The 17,621-nt window shown below is 48.0% G+C and overlaps 1 protein-coding gene and 1 pseudogene across 1 annotated transcript in view; both read left to right on the plus strand.

The window, feature by feature from the left end:
- The window catches only part of SLCO2A1 (solute carrier organic anion transporter family member 2A1), an 83,339-nt gene that overhangs the window by 8,753 nt on the left and 56,965 nt on the right, over nt 1-17,621 (plus strand). The gene's annotated exons all lie outside the window — the stretch shown is intronic.
- LOC110125923 (KAT8 regulatory NSL complex subunit 2 pseudogene) lies at nt 500-3,327 on the plus strand (annotated as a pseudogene).

Here is a 17,621-nt window from a genome sequence, read left to right on the forward strand (position 1 = left end):
TGCTACAGAGGCTGTGGCTTGAGCAGAGAGCCCCAGCTGGGGCAGTAACCCCAGGACTGTGGGGCACAGTCACCCCAGTCACCCCAGTGACCTGTGGGACACTCAGTCTGGTCAGCATTGGCACTGACCCCTACAGCATTGACCTCTGCCTCTAGAAATGTGGGAACACTAACCCTTTCTGTAAGATTTAGTGTGTACCCAAGTCCTTTAGGAACCTGAGAGTCCTGATAATGAGCTCTGTTTACCCAAACATCAGCCTTAACTATATATGTTCTGAAGTGTGTCCCATCCAACACCCTTGGGAGATGCTGGCCTGGAGCACAGAAGGCCTCAGTTAAAATGCAGATGGCACCAGGGGAACTTCAGTAAGCTAGTGGCTGGCCCTGAATTCTAAAGGAGTGACCAGATCTCCACACTGGAGAAGGACAAGGGGATGAAGGTGGGCTCTGGAGATGTGGTTTAACTAACAGTGGTTATTACGTTTCTGTGGTAGTTTACATTTTATCCCAGAGTCAAGTGAATTTTATATTTTTCTTCTACAATATATCTGTGTGCTTCCAAATAATATGTTGTGTCTACCCCCAAATGTTGTAGTAACACTGACGCTCCAGGAAGCCACACCATGTTTGGCTCAGGTCTTCCAGGTATGACCCCAGGTAGAGTTTGGGAAATGATACCACAGGCCTCAAGTTAGAACTAGTTTATGTGATTAACTCACTCAGCCAGCTTGTTGGGCATGGAGGAAATGATACATAGGAAATGTCAGTGGGACAGGTATGGGGTGCGGGTGCAGGCCATTCCTGGGCTGAGCCCGTGGGACACCCCAGGAGAGGAGCTGGCTAGGGGATGCAGTGAGGCCCCTATGGGCTTGGGGAGAGGGGGTGCCTGGTTGGGGGCAGACAGCAGGCAGCAAGGGCCACACTGGTCCTGCCCTACTAACTGCCTGAGAGATTGCAGGATGAATTAAACTGTTTTAGAAGTCCTTCCTGCCAGTGTCCAGGCCCTTGTCCTGATTTGCCTTTTATTCACAGTGCATTCGAGGGAAGTGGGGGGAGCTAAACATCACTCGCTCACAAGCCTGTACTGCATGTCTACTGTGGAGGCGCTTCCCCAGACGATACTTGTTGCCCTCAGCTCTCTCAGAGGCCCCCCATGTTTCCAAGAAACAATGATCTGTAGTGCCCTGCCTCTCAGCGTGACCCACGGCTTCAACTTGTATAGGACCAAGGGGGTTCCCAGGATGTAGACTTTCAGTTTCAAAACTGAAGATGTTCTGGGCAGATGGGGATAAGTGGGTCACCCCACTGCCTTCCTTGCTGTGACATTTTACAAGAATGGACTTCCAGCCCCTGACTATAGGGTGGGAGAGGAGACTATGGCAGGTCAGGGATGGTACCCAGGATGGAAATAAACCTCAGAGCAGGAAGGAACTAGAGGCTTCCAGGAGAAGATGGGTGGCAAGGCCCACTTCTCCCTCTTGTTTGTATGTGGAAGTCCTCCATCCAGGCCTTGCCTTCATTGCTCATTATGACTTGTACAACATTTTAAACTTACTGTGTAGAATCCATACAAGTAATGATAAAACTGAGCAATAGAAACACAGTGCTGGAGTGGAGCGGCGCAGTGGCAGAGGTTTCGGTATAACCAGGATGCAGATCCATATCTTGCTAACCGATTGAGTGAGGATCACCCCAGTGCCCAGGTCTCAGGAGTCCCTGTGCTATTCATTCATTCATCGCCCATGTTCACAACCTTATCTGGTGGGGCAGGAATTATGCTCAGCATATCCTCGAAGATAAGAGTGTGCCTTGCAAGAGGCAAAAAATGGAAAAAGATGTCCCAGTGCTGCCCCAAAGCCTGAGAAGAAAGATGGGGTGTCCTTCTGGGCTGAACATGCCAGTGGGAATGCCCTGGTACTTCATCCTCAAGTGAAGAAGACCAGTCCAGGGCTGGTGGGTGAAACATTCTTGTGCCAGCTGAGCTCACATGCTGGGATAGAGCTGGGTCTTAGACTCCAAAATGTAGCTGCAGTGAAGCCAGCCAAATTTCGAATGTGCTGGCATCTACAGAGCTGAAGAAATGGCCTTGATTATGCGTGAGAAGCTTATTCATTTGCAATTTTTGTGCACTGACCAGTTTAAACAACTTCAGCATCTGCTCAAAGAGAAGAAGCAATGTTACTTACACAATTACAAAGTGGAACAAGAAGCTCTAGGTAATAGTCTCCTGAGTGGCCCGGAGAGAGTTCTGGCCAAAGAAGGAGAGAAGTTAAAGCATCTAAAATGTCTTTAGTGGTATGATCGGCGCTCTGGAATGGAAGCCTTACGACACAGGCAAGCTGAAGGAGCGCAGGAAGCTGGCCACACACGGTACTGCCTAAGAGGCCCATACCGCTCGTTCCACTCAGGGGTGCTTGGTCTGTGGATTCCAATGACCAGAGACTGCCTTACTCCTGTTTATTAGGACAACAGATCAGGTTCTCTTCAATGCTGCCAGGGGCGTGAACTGGTACCCTGCAACAAACCAGTTCCTGTCAGCCATTCTGAGGCTCCTTTCTGCTGCCCCCTGCATTTCAAGTTGCCTCAGATGTATGAGCCCGAGCTGTGGGTGATGGTATGCAGTGCCCTCCTTCACCCTTGCTTTTTGACCCTTCACTAACCCTTGAAGATCATCTGGTCAAAGAAATTGCTGAAGGTCCAGCGGACATTTTAAGCCACGTGCAGATGGCTGGAGATGGGTGCTGATCACAGGGATCTCCAAATTCTGAGAAAGCCTCTGCAACCGTTGCCTCAGAGTGGAGTGGCTACTGCACACGGGAAGCCAGAACCCACCCGTGTCAGTTGACCCTGTGATTTGGAAACCAGTTGATCTTGGGGGATTTGTATTTCCCATTCTCTAAGGAAGTATTTCTGACCAACTCTCACTAAAGGACAACCCAGGCCACCTTGTTTTTCTTCTGGATTATTGAACGCTATATAGTCTAACCAAATGTTGGGGGCAGGGACCAATAGTGTCTTTCAGTTGTCATGTTTTCCCACTCCAGGCAAGTAAGACAGTAGGTGATTCCTATCATAGCTGCTGAGATTGGGGCTGTGCCTAAGGGGAGAGGGATTTTTGTAATGCTGTTTTCCAAGTCTTGGGATAGCGATGATCCCAGTGGCTCGTTATCGCTGTCTGCAGCCTATATTTTAGCCTTTCCTCACCTCTTCCCTAACTGAGTAATCTGAAGCTCCTCTCCTCAGTGATCTCTGACCTATAGCCTCTGAGAAAATAGCCCACAGGACTGGGCCCTTCTTAACCATCCATCTTGCTTCTAAACTATGTAAGTGTCTGTAGTGGCTATCTTATGTAAGATGCAATAAAAATATTATATATAGTTTCTATTAAATGTTAAAACATTATAGACATATCAGTTCAGTTCAGTTTGGTCCCTTGGTCGTGTCTGACTCTTTGCTACCCCATGAATCACAGCACGCCAGGCCTCCCTGTCCATTACCAACTCCCGGGGTTTACTCAAACTCATGTCCATCAAGTCGGTGATGCCATCCAGCTGTCTCATCCTCTGTTGTCCCCTTCTCCTCCTGCCCCCAGTCCCTCCCAGCATCAGGGTCTTTTCCAATGAGTCAACTCTTCACATGAGGTGGCCAAAGTATTGGAGCTTCAGCTTCAGCATCAGTCCTCCAATGAACACCCAGGATTGATCTCCTCTAGGATGGACTGGTTGGATCTCCTTGCAGTCTAAGGAACTCTCAAGAGTCTTCTCCAACACCATAGTTCAGAAGCATCATATAAAAGAAACACAGTGCCCTTTGCACTTTTCAGAATTACTGAATTTCAGAATTGAAAGTGATGAGAAAGCTCATATGATCAAAGAGGCTGGAATCTTCTTGACAATGTCCTCGCACAGCCCCAGTGATGGGGATCTTACCATGTCACAAGGCAGGCCTAACAGCTGTGGCCCCACAGGCAGTAGACAGGTCTCTCCTATGTGGGGTCACGTCTGCCCTTCTGCGTCTATCCCATGGAGCCTATCCAGCAGAGCCCCTCTTCCTGGTCACTCTCCTCACTGTGTCTGATAGAAGGGCAGTCTTCCCTCTCCCACAGGTCCCTCTAACTGGGTTGAACCAGAAAGCCCCAGGGGCCTGGGCTACCCTCTTTAAAAGCCTGTTTGGCCCTGAAGGTGGGCCTTGCTGAGGGGCAGATATGGCCCCCAACTGTTGTTGTCCTGGATCACAGAGCTGTGATCAGAACCTCACTAGATCTGGTCATCACTCACAAGGGGGTCTCAGGCCCTGTGGAGGCTGGTGGGCCTGGGGTTTCCTGGAACCAGCAAAAACCTTCCTGTGATGGGCACCCTCACCCCATCAGTCCCTGCCAGTTTGTTATGCCCTCAGGAACCCAAGGCCTACTCAAACGCTGCCTTCTCTCCACCATCTTCTCTCACTTCTCCCCGACTTGGGAGCTCTTATGGAGAATCCTTGCTAAGCATGGAAGAGCCCTGGACAGGTCGTTGGGTTCATTCTCCAGGCTCCAACTGGGCAACATCTCTCTGGAGCAAGTAGACAAGGGGCTCGCTGGGACCACACTCCCTGACTTTATCACCAGGGAGTGGGACAGAGACCCTTATGGAGGGCATCCACCCTAATGCCAGTGGGAACATTCCTGTGGATCCCTGCCTGTACCCCAGACTGCACCCCCCACATCCTACCCACCCATGGCCAAGCCAAAGTAATGTAGAACTGGCCTTGCTAGTGGGCCATCTGCAGCCCTGGACCTTGTCACTGACTTGGACAAGCGAGCCTCGGGGCCGTGGCTGCCGCTTCACATTCAGACTGCTGCTGCTGCTGGGACACTGCCCTTCTGGGCTGGCTGCTGCTCCAGCCTCCCTGTCCCCGGAAAGCTTGGGTCCCATGAGTCGACCTGTAAGTTTAATACACAAACAGGTATATATTGTTCACAAGGAGTGGGGACACACGTTAGTCAAGCCTGTTTTGGTTTACTTAAAGTCACAAGTGTTTAGAATTCCCACCCTCAGCACCAGCACATTTTTAGCAGCGATTATGACTTTCTGAGCTATCACCAGAAAGTCCAAAGTATTTTATTAGGACGCATCTGTGTGATAAAACATGGGGCATATGAATATGTAGTTGTGAATGCCAGTGCATTGGGGGGCACCTGTATGTGCCAAATTTAGTGACATAACAAGGTCAGGTCTTTTCAGAAATGCTCTCTGTGCTGTGGGGTGCATGCTGTCCATGTTGTAGAGTGGAGAAAATTGATGGGCAGCTTGTGGGAACTGCCGCATCACACAGTGACAGATCTGGGGTTCAGGGACCCTGTCTTAAGAGCCGGTTTGTGTCCCACCACAAACCCCGACCAGCCAAGCCAGGCCTTTGCTACTTCAGTCTCCAGACCAACAAACACAGCAGGATGCTTACTTATATTTATTGCTTTATTTTCCCAAGCCAAACTTCACACTGGTGACCCCCAAATTCCGTGTCCCTCAGTTTTCTCTCTTGCTACACCTTCCCTCACCCACAGCACATAAGCATTGACAACAGGATGGCGTGGGGGTGGGGGCAGCAATCAAGTGGCTTAGAAACCCTTCCTGAATGAATAAATGGAAACCCAGTCTGCTGAACAATGCTTAATCATGTAATTCATCTGTTCAGAAACATAGTGAGGAAATGACTTGTGTATCTAGCAATTGGCAAGACAGTAAATAAATCTTGGGACATCTGCCTATGAAATATTTACAAGTCAGGTTTTAAAGATTTATTGTGAACAGTTTTGACTTGGGGGAAGAGTTCGTTCTATAATCTTAAGTAGAGGTGGCAGGGTGGACATTCGTGTGAAGAGATGATCCAGATCCACAAGACCTGAAGAGGATATGCCTGAACAGAGGTAGTTCTCTGGGTGGGAAGCCTATATATGGTTTTGTTCTTCTTCTTTGTGACATTCTGTGTTTTCCATATTTTTATGATAAACGTGTCCCGCATTTATAATTAGAAGAAGCTACCAATTAAAAGCCCTGAAGTTTGTGATGCTACCCCCCACACCCACCTTGGCCTGGTACAGCGAGGTCTGTCACTGTGGTCTGTGAAATGAGATGTGAGGTAGGAGGAGGCTGGTCTCCAGGTCCCTGAGGGTGGACCAAGGATGCGGCCAGGAGGGCAGCCAGGGGATGGGATTGTCTGCAAGGACCATTCCTATGCCAGTCACTGCTGCCACTGCATTTTTTTTTTTGCTTTTTTGGCTGCACTGGGTCTTCGTTGTTGCATGCAGGCTTTCTCTAGTTTCGGTGCTAGGGCTTCTCATTGTCATGACTTCTCTTGTTGCAGAGCACAGGCTCTAGGCTCTCAGGCTTCAGTAATTGTGGCTTTCAGGCTCAATAGTTGTGGCACATGGGCTTAGTTGCCCCATGGCATATGGAATCTACTGAGACCAGGGATTGAACCTCTGTCTCCTTCATTGGCAGACAGATTCTTAACCACTAGACCACCAGGAAAGTCCTGGTACATGCAGTCCACTGCATTTTTTTTTTTTTTTTTTTTAGTTTTATGGCTCCTCAGTGATGGAGGTGAAGTAAGATAATAATACCTTAGTTCTTAAAGAGAGGCAAACCTATGGAACATTTTCTTTTCTGGGAAGATTAAGAAGTGTCTCTGTCCAAGAGGCGTCTCTGCTGTTCTGGTGCCCACTCCCAAAGGCTGGCTTAGAGCTTGGGAATCCAGTCCTAAGGGTTGGCCAAACATCTTACGGAAGTGAATGTACCTGATGGGCTCTGTGCCATTTAGGAAGAGTGGGCCTGAGCGGTGAGGACAGAGGGTGGGACAGCATCTGCTCAGGGGTGCCTGGGATCCAGTGCTGAGTCTGGAGTTTTATACCTGGGAGGATGTGGCGACATCCCTGGGTGGGCTTTCACGCAATTATTTTGGTTAGCCGTGAGTCATTTGATGACCACTGCTTGCAAGTTGGCACTCTACTAATGTCATAAACAGCAGGGGTTTCAGAACTCTGAGGCCAGGAATGGTGTCAGGGCGGCTGCCTGAAATGCAGTCATTCATTCATTTATTCATTGTTGTTCAATTATTCAGTCATGTCTGACTCTTTGAGACCCTATGGACTGCAGCATGCCAGGCTTCCTTGCCCTTCACTATCTCCCAGAGTTTACTCAAACTCATGTCCATTGAGTCAGTGATGCCATCCAACCATAACATCCTCTGTCTCCCCCTTCTCCTCCTGCCCTCAATCTTCCCAGCATCAGGGGCTTTTCCAATGAATCAGCTCTTCACACCAGGTGGCCAAAGTATTGGAGCTTCAGCTTCAGCATCAGTCCTTCCAGTGAATATTCAGGGTTGATCTCCTTAAGAATTGACTGGTTTGATCTCCTTGCTATCCAAGGGACTCTCAAGAGTCTTCTCCAGCACCACAGTTTGAAAGCATCAATTCTTTGGCACTCAGCCTTCTTTATGATCCAACTCTCACATCCATACATGACTACTGGAAAAACCATAGCTTTGACTATATGGACCTTTTTCAGCAAAGTAATGTTTCTGCTTCAAGCAATACGTGATTATTGATCACCTAGTCTCAACCACTGGAGGTACAATGATGAACAAAACAGAGTGGTCCAAGCCCTCCTGAGAGACATAAACAGTGAGCAGATGCACAAATAGACACAAAGTTATGTGTCAAATAAGAGGGAAAAGAATTGGGTTTTGTGAGAAGGAGGAGGTAGAAACAGAGCTAGATTCTGCTCAATACTTCGGGGGTCATGTACTCTGAACTCTAACATGCCACCTTCATGCTTCTGCTATTTAACCTCTGCATGGGGAACATGACCATGAATCAGAGGTGCCTGTCTTCCAAAGGCTCTTGTTAGTTGCAATAAGATGAGAGAACTATAGTGAATTGTGGTTTTCATCAATATGACAGGTTTACATAACATGGGACCCTCCTATTACAAACACTTAGAGTTTCTGGATAAAATAGAATATCATCAAATATTTGAATACAGAGCTGAACTTGGAAGAAAGGAAGTGAAATCTTCAGGGGCAGGAAGTGATGAACAGTGTATCTGCTGACTCTGTAGCAGGGATTGAGGGGAAACTGTGTAAAGAAACTCTCAAGAAACTCCTGATGGAGATTGGGTATTAGTAATCTCACAGGCACCAAATATGACATGGGGTGTTGGCACACAGACTCATGCCTGAAGTTGGGTCCTTGGTGAGAAAGGAACCAGAAAAACTCTGCCCACCGCCTGGTTAGAGGTAAGACGCATATCTCTAACTGGACCTCCAGGTGAAATAATTCTGAGAAATCAAAACCCCAAGTCTGAGCCATGTGAACTTGGAAGCAGAATGTATACTATCCACACAGTATGGAGATCTCTAATCAAAAAATTAGCGTAAGAAATTGGTTCTGGACTGGTGCTAACTCTTTGTTATCTGGTAGACACAGAGGAAAACCACTCTGGAGGGATACTTCTGCAATCCAGACCAAAAGTATCCCAAGAGAAGACTGTGCTCATGGGAAGAGGAGCTTACACTAAACAGTCACACAGGAAATGACCCACAATAAGCCACAGACAGCACATATATCATATATCATTGGGGAAGGCTAGCACCTCAAGATTTTGAGATAATGGTACACTTTGAAAGAGACTATACATGGCTGATTCATGTCAATGTATGGCAAAACCCACTACAATACTGTAAAGTAATTAGCCTCCAACTAATAAAAATAAATGAAAAAAAAATTAAAAAGAAAGAGACTATAAAATTATATTGAGGACTTCCGTGGTGGTCCTGTGGTTAAGAATCCACCATGCAATGCAGGGGACACTGGTTTGATCCCCGATCTGAGAAGATTCCACATGCTAAGGGGCAACTCAGTCTGTGCAACACCACAGCTGCGCCTGGGCTCTAAGAGCCTGGGAGCCACGACTAGTGGGCAGTGTGCAGCGATTACTGAATCCCACATGCCCTAGAGCCCACACGCCACAAGAGAAGCCACCACAAAGAGAAGCCCATACACTGCGCCTAGAAGGAGCCCCACTCCTTGCAACCAGAGAAAGCCCACGTGCAGCAGCGAAGACCCGGTGGAGACAATAAATACGTATAAATATATACTGACATGTTTAAAGACGTGTAAGAAGAAATAGAAAACACCAGGGAAGAGCAAACACTAGGAAAAAGGAACAAGCAGATTTGAGAAACACATAAAAATTCTATAGCTATAGAAAGCAAAAAGTGAATGGTTAGGTAGTAGATTAGATGCAATGACTGGTTAATTAATAGATTAGATAAGTTCCCAATTTGAAGTCCTTAACTTAATGACATCTGCACTAAATGGTAGTAAGTGGAAGATAGGGTTGAAGAGTCACGTGAGTGCAGCATAGAGGAATAAAGAAGTGGAAACTGATACTTTCAGAGGAGAAACCTGGCAAGCACAGCCTTGGCCAAGTGACCAAGTTTAGCATCAAGTTTAGCATTAGTTATCTTGAAAATATGTACCCTTTAACTAATAGGGTGAGAAGAGCAGTTAGTGGTCTTCCTCCCTGAAAAATATAACCCCAGTCTAACCTTGAGAAAATCATCAACAAACCCAATCTGAAGAGCATTTTACAAAATATCTGATCAATAACGCCTCCAAACTAGGAATGTCTGAATGTCTTGTCACAGGAGATCAGACAGCCAAATGTGGTATGGTGTCCTGGCTGGGATTCTGGGACAGAAAAAGGACATAAAAAAAACCCAATGAGATCTGAATAAAGTATAGTTTCATGAGTTAAAAGAAAAAAAGAAGTGAAAACTATAAAAGGCAGTTTAAGAGACATGGAAACAGGAAAAATAAAGTCCAGACTTATAAGTCTGAAATGAGGCCCAAAGAAAAGAACAGAATGAATAGGTAAGATAGACAGTATTGAAAAAAATGACAAAAAAATTCCAGAATTAATAAGACATATAGTACCTCAAAATAAGGACAGCATAGTAACTTCTAACAGGAATTTACAAAAAGAAAGTATCCCTGTACGTATCATGTATAGCTTCCCTGCATCAGCTTGCCTGGTGGCTCAGGGTTAAAGAGTCTGCCTGCAATGCAGGAGACCCTAGCTCGACCCCTTGGTTGGGAAGATCCCCTGGAGAAGGGAATGGCTACCCATACCAGTATTCTTGCCTGGATAATTCCGTGGACAGAAGAACCTGGGGGGCCGCAAAGAGTCAGACACAACTGAGCGACTAACAGGCTGATGTGACTTGGGTCCCTTACTTCTGGCTCCTACCCAGGCTCAAGAAAAGGGAAGTAGCTCACTTCTGGGTTCTTTCTTCAGCATCATGATTTCTCTGACCTGCAGTTACAATTTCCCCCCTGGAGAAAGGAATGGCTACCACTCCAGTATTCTTGCCTCGGGAATCCCGTGGACAGAGGAGCCTGGTGGGTTACCGTCCATGGGGTCACACAGAGTCAGACATGACTGAGCGACTAAGCACAGTGTCAGTACACAGGTGTTGGGTGGCCTTTATTTTGTCTACTGCAGGATTTAATCACACCAGAGCCAATAGCAGATACGAACACACATATGTATGTATTGATATATGCGTTAAAGAGATTTATTTCAAGGAATTGGCCTAGACAATTGTGGGGGCTGAATAAGCAAACCCAGAATTCACAGGGCAAGCAGTCAGGAAAGAATGATCACAGGCATTGGGCCAAAGCTCTTGTTGAGGGGAATCAATCTCTCTCTCCTTCCACTGTGCTTTTAATGTCTTCTGATTATTTAAACCAGGCCCACCCAGGTTATCTAAGATAATCTTCCTGAAAGTCAACTCATTATATATTTTAATTACAGCTGCAAATTTGCTTCCCAGCCAACACCTAGATTAATGTTTGATTGAATAACTGGAGACTGTAGCTTAGCCAAATAGACACAGCAAAAGTGCTGTCACAGGCTCAAAGGACAGTGGAACAGAAAGTGGCAGCAAGGAGGGGAGGTGAGCACCCCTGGGCAATAGGCCTTCAAAAGGAGAGATTTGCAGAAGAGCTTGGCTGACATCACTGATGGCAGGAATGGGTACGTAGGGGTGAGCTTCTGCAAGGGGGCCTGAAATGGGGCATGGCATCTTCTCCTTCCCAAAGTGAAAATCCTGTCATTACTCTGTACTTCCCTCCCCTCCACAGAGCAGACCCACAGTATATCACCAACATCTCGACGACCCTTCCTTCACTGCCCACTAGTGTTTGTCTCTGACCTGCTGCTGAGGTCATAGCCCCCTGGGCTGCGGACATGAGTTGGTCATGATACTGGAAAGGGGGGTGAGCTCACGTCTGCTGCCCCCAAGGCTGTGGCTTCACTTAGCTAATATTTCCCCATCTACAGATGCTTATTGATGATTTCATTCAGGAGTCTTGAAACCTGCTGGAAGAGAGCACAGCCAAACAGACCAGGTGTGGATGATGAAACCACATTCCCTTGCACTTGCCATCAAGAGCTCCAGGCGAGGCAGCAGGGATGTTCCAAGGAGCTGAGAGGCCAATGGAAGTGCGCAGTCAGAGCTAGTTGTGGGGTGCTCCTGGCTGCCACGACAGTGCTGACAGAGCCTTAGCATGCAAACAGACCCCATACCCAGATGGGCAGATGGCCAAGGGGAGGGCAGAGGAAGCAAGGGTGTGCCTCAGTTTTACCCTCATTCCTTTGTAATGGGTTTACACAGAGGTTAGGCCTTGTCTCCAGGAAGGAGATGCTGGAAAGAAGGATTTGGTTTGGAGTTCAGGGGGACCTACTCGAATCTGAGGCGATGGTGTGGTCCCTGTACCAGCGGCATTGGCATCACATGGGAGCTGGTTAGAAACGCGAGTTCTTGTGCCCTATTGCAGATCTACTGAATCCAAAACTGCTGGTGGGGCACACTGCTTTAACAAACTCTCTAGGCCACTCTGCTGTGCCCTGAAGTTCAAGAACCTCCTCTCCGAGGCAAAGCACATATCAGAGCACTGATTCATAAGCAGAGGTCCCTGAGGCGGCTGTGGTAGTCTTGTCCCCATAGTATTCGTTAAAGTGACTGATGGGAAGTAACCGTATTAAATTGAAATGGTTCCCAGGGAGTGTGAATATCTAATGTGGAGTCATAGTTGATGGGAAGAACACTGGGGAACATTCCAGACAGGCCAGTGGAGGCCTCCCAGAGCACCCCATGGAGAAAGGAGGGTGGGGAGGGGAGGGTGGGGTGGACAGAGCCTTCTTGGGCTTGACGAGCATGGTGGCCACATGTTGGAATTGGGAGAATCTCCAGGGGAGCTTGGTGCGAGGCTGAGTTCCATTTTAAACTCTTTTTTCCCACAGGTGGTTTGGAAATGGCACATTTTCTCGGAGGTCAAGATCAGGGGTGTTCTAACTAGTGGTATTTATAGCTTAAAGCTTACTGTAGGTAAACAGGGAATTTGAGAAATTGGCTTGCTTTCCCCCTTGCTCTCGCTCCTGCCCTCACTTCCTATGTTTAGACTGGACATTTCACGTCATAGAAAAGACCTTGACACCCTGGACGACCCCTCTGGACAGCAGGGCAGCAGTAGAAGTCCCTGTGGCCCACTCCCCTGGGCACTCCCTGGGGCCCTGGGCGGCGGAGGTGGGAGGAAGCGGCTGAGGGTGCGGGTACCAGGGAAGGATATTTGATTGCTTTTATCTAATGTACTTTCTGATGGGAAGGAGGCTAGCATGCCTTGCTTGGCCTCCTGCCTTGACCTTTCCTGTAAGAGTTCCTTTCCTCTCTCAGTCCAACCTAGCTCCCGAGGAAACTTTTCCGAGAAAGGTTTTGAGCATTTTCTGCAGTGCTGATGGTCCTCTCCTATCAGCTGAAGGCTGGATCCCATCCAGTGTCTTCTACCTTGCCCTCTCCAGACCCTGCAAATGTTTCTCCCTTTCCCCTGCTCCTTGCTGATCTGAGGAGTAGAGTGGGGAGGAAGGCAGGCAAAGCGGAGGACAAGGAGGGGCACATGGGAGTTCAAGAGGTGAGGCCATGGAAGGGGCGGCCCTCAGTCCAGAAAGGGCCAGAGATAAATTGAAGTGGTGGAGAGAGAGGAGCTGAAATAGAGGCTCCTTTAGGGGCAGAGATGTCCTGGGCCACTGTGCTGGCCAAGGGTGACCAAAGAAGACCAAGCAGATGTGCTGACCACCTGCATTCAGATGTAGCCTTCAGTGACAAAGCTGCCCACCCCTGGAGCAAGGGACCAGACAAGCAGACTCCTACCCATTTAAAGACTAGATGCAAGACTGGACTCGGACCAAATCATCTGTGTTGCTGGAAATCAGTCGCCTCTGTCAGGCACCAGATCCTTTATCTTTCAAGTCAGAATTCCCATGTCCCAGAGAGCCTCATCAAAGATCCATTTTCCCTTCAGATTCTTCTGCAAATTTAGCTAGTGAAGTTCTGTTAGGAGATATCCCTGGGGCTCCACTGCAGGCAAACCTTCCATCTATAGATGGTGTCATGCATCTGTGTGAAGTCTAACAAGGCATGAGGCTCTGCCCTCATGGAACAAAAGGTAACAGAGATAATCGGACAAGACATCTTCCCACAGCTGCCTTCTTGCTCAAAGATTGTCAACATAAAGCCCTAAGGGGACTGATTTTAAGACCCCAAATAGTGGCTACTGAGTCACCATTTTAATTTAGTGATTAATCCCTGGATTCTATATGGTTCTGAAGGGATCTTCTTTCTTCCTGGGTGTGGAGTTAAATAGCTATCAGAAGTGAGGCTCTCTTTCCCTAGGGGCACCTGCCAGCTAGCCTGAAACCAGGGATGGCTCCTTTAATGTCCACTTGGGTCTTTCCCTGCCCCACAGCCCACTTCTGCCTCCCACCACTTACCCTGCTCCCCTTTGTCTCTGGAGCTCCCTGCTTCCCTTTCCTTGGTCTTTGGATGCTTACCACCCCCACCTCTCCTTAGTCATCAGGTCATGACCTTCTCCCTTGCTGATGGCCCCTGGTCTACTGACACACCCTGACTGGAGGCTTCTTCAGCCTTGTCCCCAAATCTTTCATTGGCCTCCCTGCCTCTACTCTGTTACAGCTTGTTGTTTTTCAGTCGCTCAGTGATGTCTGACTTTTTGTGACTCCATGAGCTGCAGCACACCAGGCTTCCCTGTCCTGCACCATCTCCTAGAGTTTGCTCAAACTCATATCCATTGAGCCGATGTTGCCATCCAACCGTCTCATCCTCTGCTGCCCGCTTCTCCTGCCTTCAGTCTTTCCCAGCATAAGGGTTTTTCCAATGAGTCGGCTCTTCATATCAGGTGGCCAAAGTATCGGAGCTTCAGCATCAGTACTTTCAATGAATATTCAGGGTTGATTTCCTGTAGGATTGACTGGTTTGATCTTGCTGTCTAAGGGATTCTCAAGAGTCTTCTCCAGCACCACAGTTTGAAAGCATCAATTCTTCAGTGCTCAGCCTCCTTTACGGTCCAACTCTCACATTTGTATATGACTATGGACTTGATGGACATGAGTTTGAGTAAACTCTGGGAGTTGGTGATGGACAGGGAGGCCTGGTGTGCTGAGATTCATGGGGTCGCAAAGAGTCAGATACAACTGAGCTGAACTGAACTGAACTGAACTGGAAAACCATAGCTTTGACTATATGAAATTTTGTCAGCAGCTTTACTTCCAAGGAGGAAGATCTTTTAATTTCATGGCTGCCGTCACCATCCACAGTGATTTTGGAGCCCAAGAAAATAAAATCTGTCACTGCTTCTACTTTTCCCCCTTCTATTTGCCATGAAGTAATGGGACCAGATGCCATGATCTTAGTTTTTTTTTTTTTAATGTTGAATTTCAAGCCGGCTTTTTCACTCTCTTCTTTCACCCTCATCAAGAGGCTCTTTAGTTCCTCTTCATTTTCTGCCATTAGAGTAGTATCATCTATGCATCTCAGTTTGTTGATAGTTCTCCTGGTGATCTTGATTCCAGCTTGTGATTCATCCAGCCCAGCATTTTGCATGATGTACTCTGCATATAAGTTAAATAAGCAGGGTGACAGTATACAGCCTTGTCATACTCCTTTCCCAATTTTAAACCAGTCAATTATTCCATGTCTGGTCCTAACTTTTGCTTCTTGACATGCCTACAGATTTCTCAGGAAACATGTAAGGTGTTGTGTGTGTGGTGGTGTATGTGTGTACACATACCTCATCTTATTTACAAACTGCTCCAGAGGGGTTGAGCCCTGCTTAACCCATAATAATATTCAATTAACATTTGCTTATCACATTATTTCAAGTGCTCCTTCTGGGAGAAATAAGCAATAATGTACCCCTGTATCCCCTGCCCCCTCTAGCCCCTACTAAGATTTGTTAAAGCAAATAGACCAAGGGAATTGTAGACTGTGTCTGCACCTTTGCCAGAGGGAGGCACCATTTCAGTCTCCATAAGGAGACACAGCATCCCGTGAAGGTTGTCTTGACTTGTGTGTTTTTTGAACTAAGTAAGGTCTTTGGGCGCTGATCCACTGTATAACCATGATGGCCCTGGGATCACAATTGTGATGGTGTCAGAGAGAGAGGTCCATAGTTTCCTAAGGGGATGTGTCAGCAAGGGAGTAGCCTAAATAAGGGAAGCTATGTTCAAACAGAGCTTGAAAAGGGGAGTAAGGCCAGCAAGCAGGCAAGGGAAGGGGTGGGAAAATGTTCTAGGCATAGGGAAGCGTGCACAAGGACTCAGAACCTGGACGAAGAGAACCACATTCAAAGAGTAGATACAAGTTCAGAGTGTCGGGGCTGCTGAGCCAGGAGACCTCTTAAAGGTGTGCAGGCTGCAGGTTCTGGTTTAGAGCAAGCCTAGAAAAGCCAATCAGTCTGGAGTTCTGTCTTTCATACGGTCCAGACAGATTGGTGGGTAGTCGTTTCTGGCCTGTGGAGAAATGCCTGAAGACTGACCCTGCTACTTGTGAGAATTTGCTCTCAGCTAAGACAGCAGGGCACCCTACAGGACAGCTTCGAAAGGCAGGAAGGGAGGCAGTTTCACTTTGTGGAGACAAGGAAGTCCCCTCCATTCCACATGGGCTTCCTGTAACGACTTGGCTCCCACAGAGGAGAGGTCCACACGGTTGCAGAACTTTCTCATGGAACGTGAGTCAGGTCCCTTCAGGAATAGACAGAATGTGGGAGAGCCTGGAGATAAGGAGGAGGCATGCAGGTTAGGGGAGTGGAGCCCAGAGGCAATCAAATCAAGGGTGCGATGGGGAGAAGCAGGAGACAGGAGAGGCATAGAAGGCCTTGGCTGTCATGGTGTTTGCCCACAAAGGACAACCATGAGCAATAGAAGAATTAAGAAAACAGCTGGGTGAATTGGGAGGGACATGGACAGCTAAGAAATAAAGCAACCTACCTTCTCAGTCACCTGAAGAGTGGGTGAGTGCAGACTCTCTGAAGCTGGAGGAGAAAATGTAATGGGCCCAGGAGAGGTGAAGATGGTTTCTAGTAGGGTCAGCTGAGGACATCTGGGCCAGAGGGACAGGATTCTGTCATTGAACAGAATGAAGAGGACCAAGGAGTTACAGGCGTGCTTCTAGTGATTGCCAGAAATCCTTGGCTTGTAGCCACATCACTCCATTCTTCTGCCTCCAGTGTTCTGTGTCTCTGGATCCAAATTTGCTCTTATAAGGGCGCCAATCATTGGATTAAGGCTCACCCTACTCCAGGATGACCTCACCATCACTTGATTATATTTGCAAAGACCCTCTTTCCAATAATGTCACATTCACAAGCCCCAGGGCTTAGGCCTTTGACATATCTCTTTGGAGACACAATTCAGCCTGTAATATCCAGCAAAGAGGCTGGGGACAGCACAGGTCATAGAAAGTGTCCTTAGCAGAGGAAGGGGATGGAGAGAGAGGTAAGATCAGTCATGAGGATCATAACAAAGATGCTGGAGGACCACCTGGGGGACTGGAGGGGAGAGGGGCTTGTGGGGAGGGGAAGTGGAGGTCCACGGGGCATGATGGTGACAGATATTCTGGGTTCCCTGCCAGAGTTATCTGCAGGTAGCATGGTTCCTTTGGGTTCATATCCTTGATATTTTGACTGTCATCAATCGGTAGGGAATGGAGACCACCACCTTCCACGTCCCTCTGGGGACCTCCAGGAGGTCAAGGGTGGGATCTGGATTTGTGCTCAGCACTTACAAAGGACACATCATCCTCCTGATGCATCTGACAAAGCCTTTTCCTCCAGCCATGCCTCCATTAGCAGCCAGGAAAGCAGAAGGAAGTCATGCCACAAAGTGTGGCAATTGTGCTGTGTTGGGGCGTCTGCCCTGAACATCTTGTCCCACTGGCAGGGGCGGGCTGGAGTTTTCAGCGAGCTGCTGTCACTTTCAGATTGATGGGGTCTTGGAAGGAAGTGGGCGTGTGTGAGGATCACTGTGGTTGGAAATGGGCAGGGGAATGCTGGAGTGAGCAGGATGGGGCATGAAGATGCTGCTCTGCAGGACAGTGTTGCTGCCAGGGGCGGCCTGTCGGAGGGGAGCATGCCTTTCTGCTGCTTGAGCCCGGCTCTGGAACACTGCAGCCTCGGGAGGCGCTCTGACATCAGGTCGGTCAGTGAGGTGGACAGTGACAATGAGC

Source organism: Odocoileus virginianus, chromosome 4, assembly GCF_023699985.2.
Source record: "Odocoileus virginianus isolate 20LAN1187 ecotype Illinois chromosome 4, Ovbor_1.2, whole genome shotgun sequence".
In the NCBI taxonomy this organism is placed as follows: domain Eukaryota; kingdom Metazoa; phylum Chordata; class Mammalia; order Artiodactyla; family Cervidae; genus Odocoileus; species Odocoileus virginianus.